Here is a 14,621-nt window from a genome sequence, read left to right as displayed (position 1 = left end):
ATAACCGAGGAAAGAAAACTGCAGACGAATCGCAAGCAATGCGAGAAATGAAGAAAGAGTGGTTGCTGAACAGGCAAGCCCTATTCATTTCTTTAAGGACCCCGTAGTAGGGGTATTACATAAGGGGTGGGGATACAACATTACAAACAAGTTTTATACTGCATTCAATTCTGCAACTTAGGAAGCTGTTACATCTTGAATAAATTGTGAAGAGCAGGTGATAGCGATTTGATGAGGAAGGCCATTCCAGTCTTTAGATGCTCGGTAGAAAAACGAGCCGCGGTGACGTAAGGGTTGCGAAGCCCTAAATGACTTAGATATGTGTGGTATTTAGATATGACTTTGATATGTGTCGTGCGTAGCCCGCTCATTGACTTTCTCCCCTCTTTAAGCGTTATACATCACTTTCGTCTTTGACATCGCTGACAGCTAACAGCTACAGGTGATTTGGCTGTGCTTGTGGCATCTGCCACTGTTGCTTCCTCGCTAACTCAAACAAGGTTTGCGTCATTTAGAATCCAAGTTTGTGTTGGTTCTGCGTGTTTTTCTGCCTCTCCTTGAAGAATCAACATCTATGTCTGCTTTTTCTGGAATTGTTTTTCGAATTGTGCAGGCAGCGTTAACTGGAAATTGTATGCATGTGTCGGAAGCAATTTTCATCCAACCTCATTACTATGTATGTGACCTTAAGAAGAAATTTCGCACGTCTTTCAGCGCAACGCAGGCTACAAACCAGAATGAATGCTCAAAGTTTGTAATGCTAATGCAGATCAATATCAAAAATAAGGAAAGCTGAAACGAAATCCATCCGAGAGAAATTCATGACATTAAGAGTCACGCAGGATATATGATTGTAATTCTGAGGCATTTCTACGTAATTAACAAACCAAGGTATTTCACCTGCATGTGTCCCAAACGAGGATAACCTGACATGAATATTTTATATGTCAAATGGCAGGATAACTAAATCTATCTTGGCATGATGCTATAGTTCTCAAAAATGGAAGTGTAGCCGCCTGGTGCCTCTACTAAAGCTTGGGAAGCTTCCGCTGGACCTTACGTCTAACCGATTGCACTTTCTACGTAGATTCATCGGCAAGGCCACGTCGAAGATGTTGCTGATGCGTACGGAATGGTACGTAGAATATTATAACACCTACTCTAATGCTATGCCTGGCTTTCGAGGTGGACGGTCTTCAATCGACAGCGTCATCGATTTTGTGGCTTTCGTACAGCAACAAAAATTTCTCCATAGACGCAAAAGGTATCTCCGATAGCGTACCTCACGAAGCGCACCTCACGAAGCTCCTGATGCTGCGGCATTTGGACGCAACGTCTTTATATGGATTAGGAGCTATCTCTGAAGGCGATCTATGTTCGTTGTTACAGGAGATGATAGATGCAGATTCGCTAAAACGAAGAAGTATACGAACAGAAATGTCAATATTTAGCACTAAAATGAGGTTTCAAAAGGGAAGTTTAAACCAATATGCGACTTAACATAAGAGCTCTAACCACGAGTAACACGTACCACTTTTTCACAGCCCAAAAGCAGGCCAGTTCATTAGTATTCTTCTAGTGCAACCGAAACTTTGCTGGGGATTGAAGCTCATCGCGCAGCTGTAAATGTAAGCCATCACATGTGAAATCATTTCTTTCTTCCAGCGCCCTGGATGCTGGCGGCTGAGGCTTTTATTTCCTAGCGCGTACAACGCACTGTAGTGACCTCCGAATCGCCAAGGAAAGCACTTTGCACGGTAACGGTCGACCAACGTCCCTTCATTACATCGGATGCCTTACTCTATATACTGCGCCCGTTATGCCAGCCGGGGCAATGTTCCGGTAATAAGGCACGAGTGAATCTTCTAATGAAGCAGCCCCGTTCATGGCGAGCCATCTCCTTAGCATACACGCCGAGTCCTTTTCCATGCGCATAATAACAGCGCAGGCTCATTTTGTTTTCTGCCATTCTTTAGCATTACGCCGGTGCGGCTGCTGTTCTGTTTCTTCGGAGCTCTATATGCAGGAGGCCCAAGATTAGCTCCTGATACGCGGCCAGTAGATTGCGGAGGTGTACTCAAACATAGAATCGGAAACTTTGGCGGTAACCGTTTATTCTATGCTTACCCGCTAAACTTGCGGCATGTTTCTGTAACTGTCCGAGTTCAGCTATTGTCGATATTCAGCATCCGTTTTTGTTTAGCTTTCGTGTGCTACGAATTTTGTGACTTTGATTGCTCCTTCGTATTTCAGTCCTCAGGTATGTGCATTCCCGAAGTGATGAATATGTCAACCGACGTGTCAGGCAACTGTTCAAAACATAAAGCTTTTCCATGACGAGCCTTAAATCAAAATACCAAAATGAGCATATCCTTATTCGAAGATCTCCGGGCAACGTACCAATAAAAACAGGAAGATGAAAGAATGATTCCTTTCTTTATCGCTTTCAGTGAGTCAGAGGTCGGGTGAATTATATATTGAAGTGAAGAACTTAAATAAAGACTGCACTTTTTATAAAGAGCTGTATTTGGCAAATTATCAGTTTAGGTCACTACTATATATCCTTCCCTAGGCCTATTTGACCCGCACGGATGCCGATATGAAAGCCCTACCATTTTTGTTTTATCAAAAATGCTGAAAAAAGTTAAGTTCTTTCTGCAAATTTGTTTCTACAAGGTAAAATTCTGGCAGAACGCAACCGACGGTGACTGTCTAGGTAAAGGCCATTAGCATTGAAGCAATGAAGTGACACACAGTCATATATGAGTCGTGTATGAGTCGTGTATGCAGCGGGGTGGAGTCTTCTTCCTCTTCGAGATCGTGCTGCCGCTTGTCGTAGTAGCCAGCTTGTGACCGTAGCCAGTAGCCAGCCAATGTACACTGAGTACAGCTGAGCATAACCTCAAAAATTACTTCTGGGGCACAGCATATTAATGTGATGACGTCTAATGCCTATCGCATTACACATCCCCACATATCCAGTTGCCTAAGTGGGCATAAAAAAGGTTCATAGAAGAGTTTAAATGATATTGCGCGACATAAAAACGACACGGACGTGAAAGAAGACGACACGTCCGTGTCGTTTTTATGTCGCGCAATATCATTTAAGCAATAGATTACCAACTAGCCCGGAATGCTGCTCTCATAGAAGAATGACACATACGCAGTGCTACGTGCACAGTGACCTAGGTTGCTCCGACAATATGTTTCTAACTCCATTCCCTCAGCACAGCAGCCGGATGCTGTACTCATTAAACCATGGACTACCCATTGACCCAAACTGGCGGGATAATGGTTAGGCACGGACCAACGGACCAACGGAAAAACGCAAACTTGATGAAGTTCCTGAAGAACACTAATCTCATAATCTCATTAAAGGCGCCATTATTTCATGACCACCTCGCGCCAAAAAAAAAAAAAGGAGGCGATTCAGTGTCTGGGAATTCAGTATTTTTCGACTTTAATATCATTGAGCCAATATAGCATAGAATTGGTATAGTCATTCATACAATACAATTGATGAAGTATACGTGAGCGAAATAAAAATAAAAATTTGTCCGCTTGTTACCGTGGCTAAGTGAGACGTGCTTGCTATTCATAAGCCTACATTACGCCGACACAAAATTCCTGCAAACCACACCTTTCAATAAAGTAGGTTAGAATTTTTGAGATTACACCAACCAAAGAAGAGTGTATCAAGAAATATATATATATATATATATATATATATATATATATATATATATATATATATATATATATATATATATATATATATATATATTTCTTGATACATTCTTCTTTGGTTGGTATAATGTTTTCGCGCTGTATCTTTCGCGTGCCTGTATTCTTCGCGTGCCCACAACATAACCAAATGAGTTGCTACTCTACCGCAAACAACAAACACAACAAATACATTCAGGACGCATGACTTCCGTTTGAAGACGAATATTTATACTGCACATTCTTGACATAGAATTTTCAGCCTTCATTTGTGTTGCTAATATATTCAACGTGTATAACAGTGCATGAACATTGACCTGGCATTGACGCCTCATGTTATCGCAAATAATTTTGGTCACAAGTTTCACTCGCCCTCACAAGCCGACGTCTTGACCTTGCTACCTATCTCTGCAACCTTCTGTAACGTTGGCAAACTCAGTATAGTACTCCGGCACCTGGACTCGCCTTACAAACCAGATATTCTTTTGTTGGCTCCATTACGCTTACGCTAATTCAATCAAAATTTTGACAGGAAAGGCAAGGAATACCTTTCTTCAATTACTGCTAAAGTACGCATCATGTTACGTTTAAACTAAAGGAATAATTTTGATTGTCACAATGAGTACGCAAAGTTCGCATTTTCTATAAGCAGCCTCTAGCTCTTGTTTCGTCGGTGAGAAACGGGCTTAGATGTTTCGTGGAGTGCCATGCACGTAACATTCAATTTCAGAGGCAAATGGTGGAACAAGCGTAAGAGAATGGATTGCGAATTAATTGTTGCTAACAGCTGTCGGTTGCAAAAGTGGTCGCTTTCTTTAGCAGCAATCTGCGATGTATGTTGCGCCAAGCTTCCGCTTGATAATTTACGGACTTCGAGCTTCAGAATTAGTCAGCGTTCATTCACTATGCCAGTCGTAACTGCGCACTGTACCATACTCTCTGGACGCTGCGGCAGCTTACACGCTGGAATCCCAAATGGTGGCAGCGATTAAAGCAATACGTAAGCGTGGTGGTCGGTTGCAACAAATAGGCAAAAAGTAAAAGGAGAACGGAACAAGCCGAGTCGGCTGAAAACAACGGTCCCGTCGTTCTGACTGTAGTGTATGCACGAGGAAATAGTTTCCTTTGTGCGCATTCCAAATGGGCCTTACCCCTGAAAAGAAAGAACAAGACGGCTACCCTGCTATTAACGCAATGCAGCCGTCCAAATGAACGACACGGGATTCCCCTGGGAAAGAAACGAAAGTAAAAATATTGTGGAGTACTGGAAGAGTTAGCCTGTGCAGAAAAGCTCCGCGGCTTACAAAGCAGCCGCCTTATCCGTTTGAAGCCTCTAAACAATCCTTTGTTAAAGATCGACGAACACCCTCGGCCGTTTAGACGTATGCAGACTTTTTCAAAAAGAGCCGCTGCTGTGGTGAGAGTCAGGACCGACGCTAACGGCCCGTGCAACCGTGCAAGCGTCTCGCTTGGTCGTTTGCGAGTCATGAAAATGACAGACCAATTTTTTTACTTTCCGCTTCAAATGATGGCAACGTCACGCCTTTTTTCTACTGAAAGCGTGTAAGAAGCGTAAAAAAGCTGCAAGTGAAACTTTTCAAGCTGGTAAACGCTGAAATGCGGCTAGTGAAGATATGGATGACCAGTGATAGTGGCAGATTATGATGCCGTGTCAAAAAATTTGAAAAAGGGCTTGCTTTTAACAATGACCAACTTTCTCATCACGCACGGTATTGCTATACAGTCACAGAATAAATACGATTGTTTCTTTAAAAAAATGGGGGGGGGGGGGGGGAGTATACACGTGGTTTCTTTCAATATCAATATTTCCTTTCTACAATTTTTCTTATATGGTTTTATACCTGTTTCGAGAGCAATCCATGTAATGTGCTGGGTAGATGTGTACCGTCACATCTACCCAGATCTTTACACACCCCAATGTAAAGCTTGCGGGGCGGCTCTCGCCGACCTGGGTGACATAATCCGGGCATTTCCCGCAGCGACACACACCATTAAACACAGCACCAACCATACATTTAATATCACTACGTGGGATACTACAGTGGGAGGCTGTGCTGCTCAGCTCATACCCGGAGAACCAACTCTAGGCAGTCCGGTTGGCCGAAGACTTCGCCAGGACTCAAGGTCTGGCCGCCGCCTGAGGAAGAGAAGCTCCGGTGGGGCTCGCCTCCCGGCCTCCACACCCCTTAACTCCAGCAAGGACATTTAATAAAATTTCTCTCTCGCTCTATGTACACGACAAACAGATGCACATCGTGTGGCGAGGTTGCCACACTAAATCACATGTTATGGGAGTGTCGGGACTTAACAAACAAGTCGGGCAGTGCCGACCCCTGCGTCTCTTCCACCGCTAACCTCCGGTCGCGCTGGAAGACTGCAGTGCTGAGCTCGAACCTGACAGCACAACTCTGGGCCGTCCAGCGAGCCGAGGAAGCCGCTTCGAGACAAGGTTTCGGAACCGTGTCCGCGACGGGTGCCCAGACCCACTAAAATGACGCCGGGCTCAAGTCTTGTTGATTTGAAAATAAACGTTTACGCTATCTCTTTCTCGCTTTTGTGGTGTGCTGTCTGTTTCTCATTGCAAGCAAAGTCTTTGACAGCACGAGTATTTACAATTTGTTGTTGTAGCTTTCGGTGATCATATTTCGTGGATTCCTCCAGTAGAAGCTTGGCACTAAAGTATACAGGCTCTCGAAAAAAAAAAGTGGCAGTTTCGCCTGAAAGGTGAATTATCGATTGCGATGGCAAATTAGCAGAATGCCATAGGAAGTAAGGATGGTTTTTTTTATTTGTAATATGGTTTTCATTTGTAAACATTCGCTTATTAACTAAATAACAAGCAAGGTGTCAGTGCGCAAAGGGAAACATGAAAGCGTCACACTCAAATGACAATCGCTGTCAAAACGCTGGCGTGAGGAAGCGCGGCAGCATCAGCGAGCGAAGTCACCTTCTTGCTGTCTGTCGCTTCAACGCAAACTCAGCGGCGAGAACACAGCACACGCAAAGCTACGAGTCGTCGGCCCGCCTCGACTGTGTTCCCAGAGTAGGCCACTTTCAAAGTCCACGCGACCGCCCACGCAGTTTCTGTTGAATTACAACGCCCCCCCCCCCCCCCCCCCCCCTACCTCCCCTCCTGCCGATTCCTTGCGCGCGACGGAACACGGTGCGCTTCCTTCGCGCTTTCCGCCCTTGCGCACGCGAGATTAAGCCGCTCTGGCCAGCTTTCACTCGCACATACATCATACGGCGCACGGTGACAGCGTTATCACCCTTGAACTTTATACAGAACATAACGGCGACGGCAAAATGCGCTTGGATTGTCCATATAATCACTATCGCAATAGAAGAGAGGGATACAAGAGGTGAATGTCAGAGAGGATAACCAGATTAAGCGTCCGGTTTGCTACTAACCTTTCTCAAAAGTGCACAGTCTGCTGCGCACCTTTCTCGTGTGTGTCGTTCCGCTGCGTGGTGCAGTTCCTGTAGCACTCTTAACACCCCAGAACTCTGGATCGAGAGTAAGAGATTTATTTCTGTTTCTCTGGGCATTAGAACTTACAGGACATACCTCAGGAACTCGCTTAAACAGCCTGTAGTCAACTAGGCAATATGCAGGCAGCGTAGTTCGTATGCTTTCTACAAAGAGTGCAGTAAGTGAGTGGATGCATATTGAATACCATTAGAACCTTGTAATAATTCGCAAAGGCAATTTCTTCACTGCACATTTGTACAACTATAGGAGGGATCGGTCACCTTGCAAATGATGACGAAGTGCTAACTGTACATGCTGGAGTTTTTTTTTTTTTTTGCGCAGGGTGTCATCAAGGCAGCCAGGTCCACATTTTCAAAGTCATAATACGAGCGAAATGTGCTTGCACACGCTCTCTTCAAGAATGACTACGGTACCAATAGTTCTGAAGACTACCTAGCAGGAGTGCTAGCTTTACCACTACGAAGGGCTTTTATCGACCCCCTCGAACTTTCCTGAGCGCATCGCAAGTCACAACAGCGTAATTTTTCTCTTCACAATGTACAGGGCTCTTCTGGGCACTGAACGTAAGAGACAAATCATGAGTGTGCTAAATAAGGGGAGTTGCCGGAGCGAACTGGATATCTGGGTTGTGCAGTCAAGTCACGTAGGCACGGCGCGCGTGCACTGAAAAATAGGCGCTGCCCTATGGGCTACGCGGAACGCGTGTGGGAGCGATCGGGCGAGCGACGCTGTGGATAATGCTTGCGTGAAGTGAGCCCTCCGACGAAGTCGCTGGAAGCGCCTGGAATAACTGAGCACCGGAACCTTTTATTTGAACGTATCGGTGCCAGCCTTTGTGAAAAAGCTGCCACGCAGCTTGCACGCACGTCAGCGTGGGAAAAATGCGGATACATACACATGTGCGCTACTTCGCAGACATAACATCCGACAGATCGCTTCTACGTGGACGTTTACGTTGTCGCGGAGAGAGAAGACAAAAGAGGCAGCACGTTTAACACGTAATCGATCGGGCAACGTACACATGGATATGTGTATGTTAGAGCTTCTAGACAGAATTACGATCTGATATAAAGTGTACAAAAGATTCAAAAAGTTTCGATTTAAACCCCATTAAAATATACAAACTCTGTGCATTAATTAAGCTAGGTAAGATCTATGTAGTATCTTTGATGATTTATAGTGTTCTAGCGCCCCAGGCAATGTAGGCGTTATGAGATTTACCAAAGATAAAGGCTCCTAATTGCGGCGCTACCGGTCGTTGTTTGCATGCAACCAATCAAAACTCCCATCGACCATACTTGAGGTACTTTGTTGAGCAATAGAAGCTCCAGGTGGACTTCTGGTGATCTCTGAATAAAACTGTGCCGCAGGCAACGTACGTGAATGCAGTAACATAGAAGAGAACACAAGACAACGATGGGAAAAAGAAAAATATTATGCTGAAGCAGAAAATGTTGATGTGACCGCCGTGGTATCTTCTAGCAAAGGCAAGTGCATTGCATAGCTAATGAGAGTCTTCAGATCTCCTGCTTTTCTCTTCTGAAAGAGGTGCGCTCAAAACACTCGTGCTAGACAAGCTAACAATAAATCTTATTATATTTCGCAAAACAAATCGAGGCAGTGGACTCTGTACTCAACAGGAACGCAGGAAGGAGGCACTTAGTGTGCACGACTTGTCTATGCTCGACGCGTGCCGGCCATCGTGGATTTCTTATAAAGAAAGAGAGAGAGATAGCGAAAACATTGGTTATCACATTAGCGGCACCGACTTACCTTTGTTTAGTCATCTACTGGTCATGTAGTAATTCAGTAGTTGAAACTGAAAAATGTATGACCGCATAGCAAACGATATAGAGTTGATATCCCGGGGTAGGTCTTTTCTTAGTACACACGCATCGCTCAAAACTCTCAAGGCGCGTAAAGAAAACCATGAAAGACTCAGCAGGTGGCTAAAAAAGGTCTCGGTTGCATGCAGTATAGACAGCGTAAGGAAGCTGCAGGGTTCCATGAGCAGGCACAGAATGAAAAATGCCCTCCTATAGATAGGGCGGCCAGATACGGTGATATAGAATGGGTGATCGCGCTGGAAGCAATTGGCTTTTTGGGTGGTCTCCACTGGTTGCTGATTCAAGAGTGCGGCCGGAACGAGCATCAGAAGCAACTCGGCCGGGCAGATACATTGCGGCGATCACAGCGTCTGGTCATGCTGTGGCAACCGGGAGTCTTTCGCGGCGATTGCTCGGGAACGGCGGTTGCCGTTTGGCGACTACTTTAACGCGTAATCGATACCCGCTCCGTTGCCTTTAGGTTTTCGCTCGTCCTCGTCTGCAGAACACGGGAAGCTGTATGTTAGTTTGCTTCTGGCGTAATCGAACCCGAGTCGCTAACGTATTTTTTACGCAAGTGCACTTATTTATTTATTTATTTATTTATTTATTTATTTATTTATTTATTTATTTATTTATTTATTTATTTATTTATTTATTTATGTATTTATTTATCCTTATAAAATTGGAAATGTTGGCAAATACTGTATCGCCAGCTTCTCCACAAACAATAAATTGTTCAATAATGAAACGATGACAGCATGGGGTGACATAAAAACGTCCCGCCAATAAAACACTTTCCGCAAACGTACTTAAAAGACAATAAAATAAAAGCAATGAAACAGCACGTTGTGCAGTTTTTGCTTATATGGACATGTCAATGGAATAAAACAATATAAATAAGTAAATAAAACACAAATATAAGCTAATTAATTAACCACAAACACAACCTCATTTTCATCAAAGAAGGTTAGTATAGATTTTAACGCATGCAGGTCACTGTAATGAGGCTTTACTCCATGGCCCAAGTAACTTATCTAGAGTGGCAAATGGCGCATGCTAGTGTAATAGTACGACACACCAGGGCGATTTAGAATAGGGGTCTAGAGTTTACTGTGCATTCGTGCTCCGCCCCACCTGGAAGGTGCTTTAGAATAGGGTTCCCGGCTTGCGTTATCGACATGCGATTGCATCGCCCTTTCTACAAGCGGCATGAAAACGAAAACGTAACGCCAAACGAAAAAAAAAACGAAATAATGCAATTCTCAACATTTTACAAGATGAAAAGTATACCTCAGAGTTTATTATTTTCAACGAGGAGGCCTTCCCGCACTTTCGAGATGTTCGCGGCGACGTTGAAACGACGCAAAGCAGGGTTGGGGCGTTTAGGGAAATCACGCAATTTCGGAAATTTTTCGCGAGGGGCGCAAGAAAACTCAAACCCGAAGATACCATTTGGGTTCAGCGCATGCATGGTGGCGACACACTAATTATTAAGGCACCCCTATGTTTGAGGCCCCTTATTCTAAAACAACCTATTATCTGGTCACGTCGTGATCTGGTAGCACATTAGGTTCCCCAATGGCAGCTTTTCCTTGTGCTCCCGAGTCTTGTCTTCGTACCGGGCAGAGAGAAATAGCACTGCTTACACGGCTCAGGGTTCAACTGTTTTGGGGTCCGACGCAGCAACAATTACGCCACCGTTCAAACGTACAGAGTGAAACTTTCAGCCTAATCTGATATGTGCGCGAGGAGGCATCATAGGTGTCGCAATAAGTTTTCCTCCTATATGGCAATTTATTGTTGAGACTACTTTAAGACACCAATCAGAACTTTATTAATATTTGGCAGTGGCAATCAAGCCCGCGCCGTAAAACGCGGTTACAGTTACAGTTATGACCCCCCTCCACTCCCTAGCGACGTGCTAATAACTTCCGCTAGCCATTTTGTCGTGGTTCCTCCTGCATGTTCCAGACATGTTGCCAGCAGCAGAGCCCGTTCTGAGTCATGGTTTCTGGAGGAGTACAACGGTTGGGGGCTGAGAACACAGCTAGAACCCTGTATAGCTCGCCCATAGAACGTAAAGCAAGAACGCTCACATCCCGGCTCAACTACGTTCCTTCGCTTACGTAGGACGTAATTATATTTCAAGGCTCATTCGAGGAGGACTTCGTAACAATGAGAAGATGCTGCATGACCATAGTCGAAAATTGGCGATCGCCTGAAATGATTTAATTTACTTGAAATGTCGAAATCCATCAATTAAAGACATCACCTAAGCTCAATTCACGCTCTTGACATGAATGTACATTAATATACAATATAAGAGTCGTTTCGACGGCGTAATAATAAAATATCGTCAAATTTTACAAGAAAACTTGCGCTGAGTGTGGACTGCAGCACCTGCGGGAATCACCTTTACTTATACAAATAACAAAATTTGCAAAGAAATTAGCAACAATATTTACAATGGGACTAAAATTCTACGATATCAGTATGCTTTTAAAAATTGCTGATTCTGTTTTACAAACCTGAATGACCATGTATGTATCTGTCCCAAAACACTCATTCCACTCTCCGAAAACGATCTATTAAAACCAAATTACAATTTCTGCGTCATTATCTTCTTTATATTTAAAGCTTTTTCTATTCATGTTCTTTTCGTGCTTGTTAATTGGGCCCGTCGTTCAGAAGTGGACAGCTTAAAACACGTAAGTGCAACATGTGCAACAAAATGAAACATTTGAACCTTAATTCCTCGTTGTGCTTAATTAGGTGCTCACTTGCACGTTCTGAAATTTTGTTTTCATCTTCAAATAACTATTTCGAAAAGGCGGTAATGCCATATCTGTCCCGAGGCCATTTTAGATAGAAAAAGAAACGTCGTTTTAAAAGAGAAGTCAGCAAAAGGTGCAACATTTTGCAATGACAATTTTAAATTTTCATTCTTCTCTGTCTTCGTGATTGGCTTGGACGTCACTGCATAGGGATTAGCACCGGAAGCAACCATGTAGCGTATCGAATGACGAGGGTAGAAAGGAAAATGAAATGAGATCGTTAGAAATTACGGTTCCTAGTGTTAATTGTCTGTGGCCTAGAGAAGTGAGAAGAAGCAGTCCAGATTTTCCGGGCCAGATCATCCACGTGTTATAAGACGGCGCTTTCCTGTCACTCGAACGCCCGTATACGCTACACAACAATTTAAGAAAGACCATGAGTTCACCCTCGTGTAACTCTGTTTAGAGCGCAGGGGTTTAAAGCAAGTTGTTCACGTAACACACTGTACAGCAGACGAGTATATTCGACCTAAAGAGTAACGAACAATTTTGCAAAATAGAAAGTCGGCACAACGTCAGGGTGATTTAGTATTATCATCCTTTTACGTTCTAGTTCATGCTATATTTAGTATGATAGTCATATGGGCCTTATTACTTTTGTACTGTTGCTTTTACTTCAGGGACCGAATTCACAAAGCCTTTCGTTCGTAAGTGCTGTTTTTCATTGGCTGATAGCCTTCTCTAATAATATGTCTTACATCACTATTGGTTGGCACGAACGCATTTGTGAACATTTTGTGAATACGGGAGCAGATCTTTACGCTTGGTAAACCCATCAAAGTGCTTGCTTCTTCTGTGTCTTTCTTTCGAATGTCTTCTACCTTGTAATAACGAGAAGAGGGTTAACCGAGGGGTCCGACAGCACGCGTAATGCGAAGACGTGGGATTGTTCCCCACCTGCGGCAAGTTGTTTTTTCAGCCACTTTCATTGCCATTGATGTATCATTTTTTTAGTTCAATTAGTAAGTACAAGTAATTTTCCCTATGTTGTCCTTAGTGTCTTTACTTTGTGGCTTCTCACGATATATGATTAATAAAAATCGGACCCCTCTTCTAACCTCCTTCTCGCTCTTACCTAGCGAGGGTCTCGAATCCGGCAACATTGGTGGTTTCAAGTAGCATGTGCGGGTTTATTGACCAGTTGCCTTCACCCAGAAAGACCACGTACTGTGATGCCAGCAGCAGAAAGAATATCTTACATCCGCCGCCAAGGTTTGTGAGTGGTGGCACTGGATAATACCCCGAAGGTTAATTCGAGTAGTAGTACGTAAATACCCAAGAAAGTGGATGGCGAAACGGCGCCGCGGTAGCTCAGTTGGGTAGAGCATCGCACGCGTATTGCGAAGACCTGGCATTGTTCCCCACCTGCGGCAAGTTGCCTTTTAATCCACTTTCATTGCCATTAATTTATCATTTCTTTATTTCAAATAGTAATTTCCCTTATGATGTCCTTGGTGTCTTTGTTTGTTGGCTTCTCATTGTACCTTGTAGTACCATTTGCCCTTCGACCTCAGTGACATGCCCGCAGTATTACGAAAATATTATGAAAATATATATCAAAGTTTTTCTGAAAGCTCTCGGCGACGGTTTTTACAAAAAGCGACGTGCTTGCGCAGTAGCTCGAACTTTTTTATTTGTCATGTTTTGTGCGCTTATCTGCCATAACTTCGCGCTTGGCTGCATTCATGTGAGAATGTTAAGATGTTAAGACGCAGTTGTCGGTACCACTCATTGGTCGCAGACAGATGCACCACTCGGTATGACGCCTGTCGTGATAAACTTTCCCATTATGCACAAATATTGGCTCCCTCTGCGCGCTTACAAGGAGGGCCATTCAGGCTCATTTACTTACATGAACGGCGGCTTCAAATGAGTTTCAATGCCAGTGGATGGACCTGCAGCCGAGAAACAACAAAAAGAAATTCAATGTATGTCCTTCAGGGAAGATTTGGCGGTGAAGAGCAACACATGAGCATTGGTTTTGGAAACTTATGGCATCCCAAATTCTTTCTCGTTGCCTAAAAAAGAAAACAGGCAGCAGTGAAAAGGAAGAGAGAAACATAGACAGCTAATGGTTTTTGGTTGGCAACTACACACTGCGCAAACGTTAATAGAGAAAAAAAATAACGGTGGCAAGGAGCATTGCGCTCGCACACACGAAAGCTTTGGCAGATCATGAACATGAGCAGACTTCCATGTATAAAGTTACAAATGCTATCCGGTTTTGCTCCACTTGAGCAAACGTCACTGTGTTGCCTGCAAGGTATTTTGTGTACCAACGCATGTACGAACGCACAGAAGTGTCCTCGTCAGGACAGAAACGCTGCCCTGACGAAGAAAGGTTCTTTTCGGGAAACTTTATTTCCACTTACATTCCTTGTGCCACCAACGCTCATCAATTAAAGCCTCCATCTTTGCGTGAATTTGTGTCTCATACGGCTCAGAATCAACTTTAAAGCGCTCATTCCGTTACTGCCCATCATATGGAAATTAAAAGCTTGCCGTTGGGACCACTTTCAGAAAATCGAACAGACCATCTAGGGAAGATCGTCAGACAGTAATATGGGGAGTCTGCGATGCACAAAGCCACAGTAGCGCTGCTGCGTTTCTTAAGAACCAGCCTATATGATGGCTTGTGACGAACTGAACAAACAACGGTACAACGTGTGGGTACCTGTGTGCAAAGAACAATTTAGAGTGCTTTAATATAGGGCGTACGAA

General features: G+C 43.9%; 1 protein-coding gene and 1 long non-coding RNA gene across 6 annotated transcripts in view; one reads left to right on the top strand and one right to left on the bottom strand.

The window, feature by feature from the left end:
* Window positions 1-14,621, bottom strand: part of LOC135899974 (irregular chiasm C-roughest protein-like) — an 872,345-nt gene that overhangs the window by 525,221 nt on the left and 332,503 nt on the right. For all 5 annotated transcript variants that reach the window (XM_065429388.2, XM_065429389.2, XM_065429392.2 and 2 more), the window contains one exon: window positions 13,753-13,795. The gene's annotated coding sequence lies outside the window, so the exon portion shown is untranslated. The remainder of the gene's footprint in view (window positions 1-13,752; window positions 13,796-14,621) is intronic.
* Window positions 1-14,621, top strand: part of LOC135899977 (uncharacterized) — a 322,265-nt gene that overhangs the window by 154,625 nt on the left and 153,019 nt on the right. The window lies entirely within an intron of this gene.

The sequence above is a fragment of the Dermacentor albipictus genome, chromosome 4 (genome assembly GCF_038994185.2).
Source record: "Dermacentor albipictus isolate Rhodes 1998 colony chromosome 4, USDA_Dalb.pri_finalv2, whole genome shotgun sequence".
Lineage (NCBI taxonomy): Eukaryota > Metazoa > Arthropoda > Arachnida > Ixodida > Ixodidae > Dermacentor > Dermacentor albipictus.
Note: the sequence above shows the minus strand (reverse complement) of the source record. Positions and strands in the feature narration are given on the sequence as shown.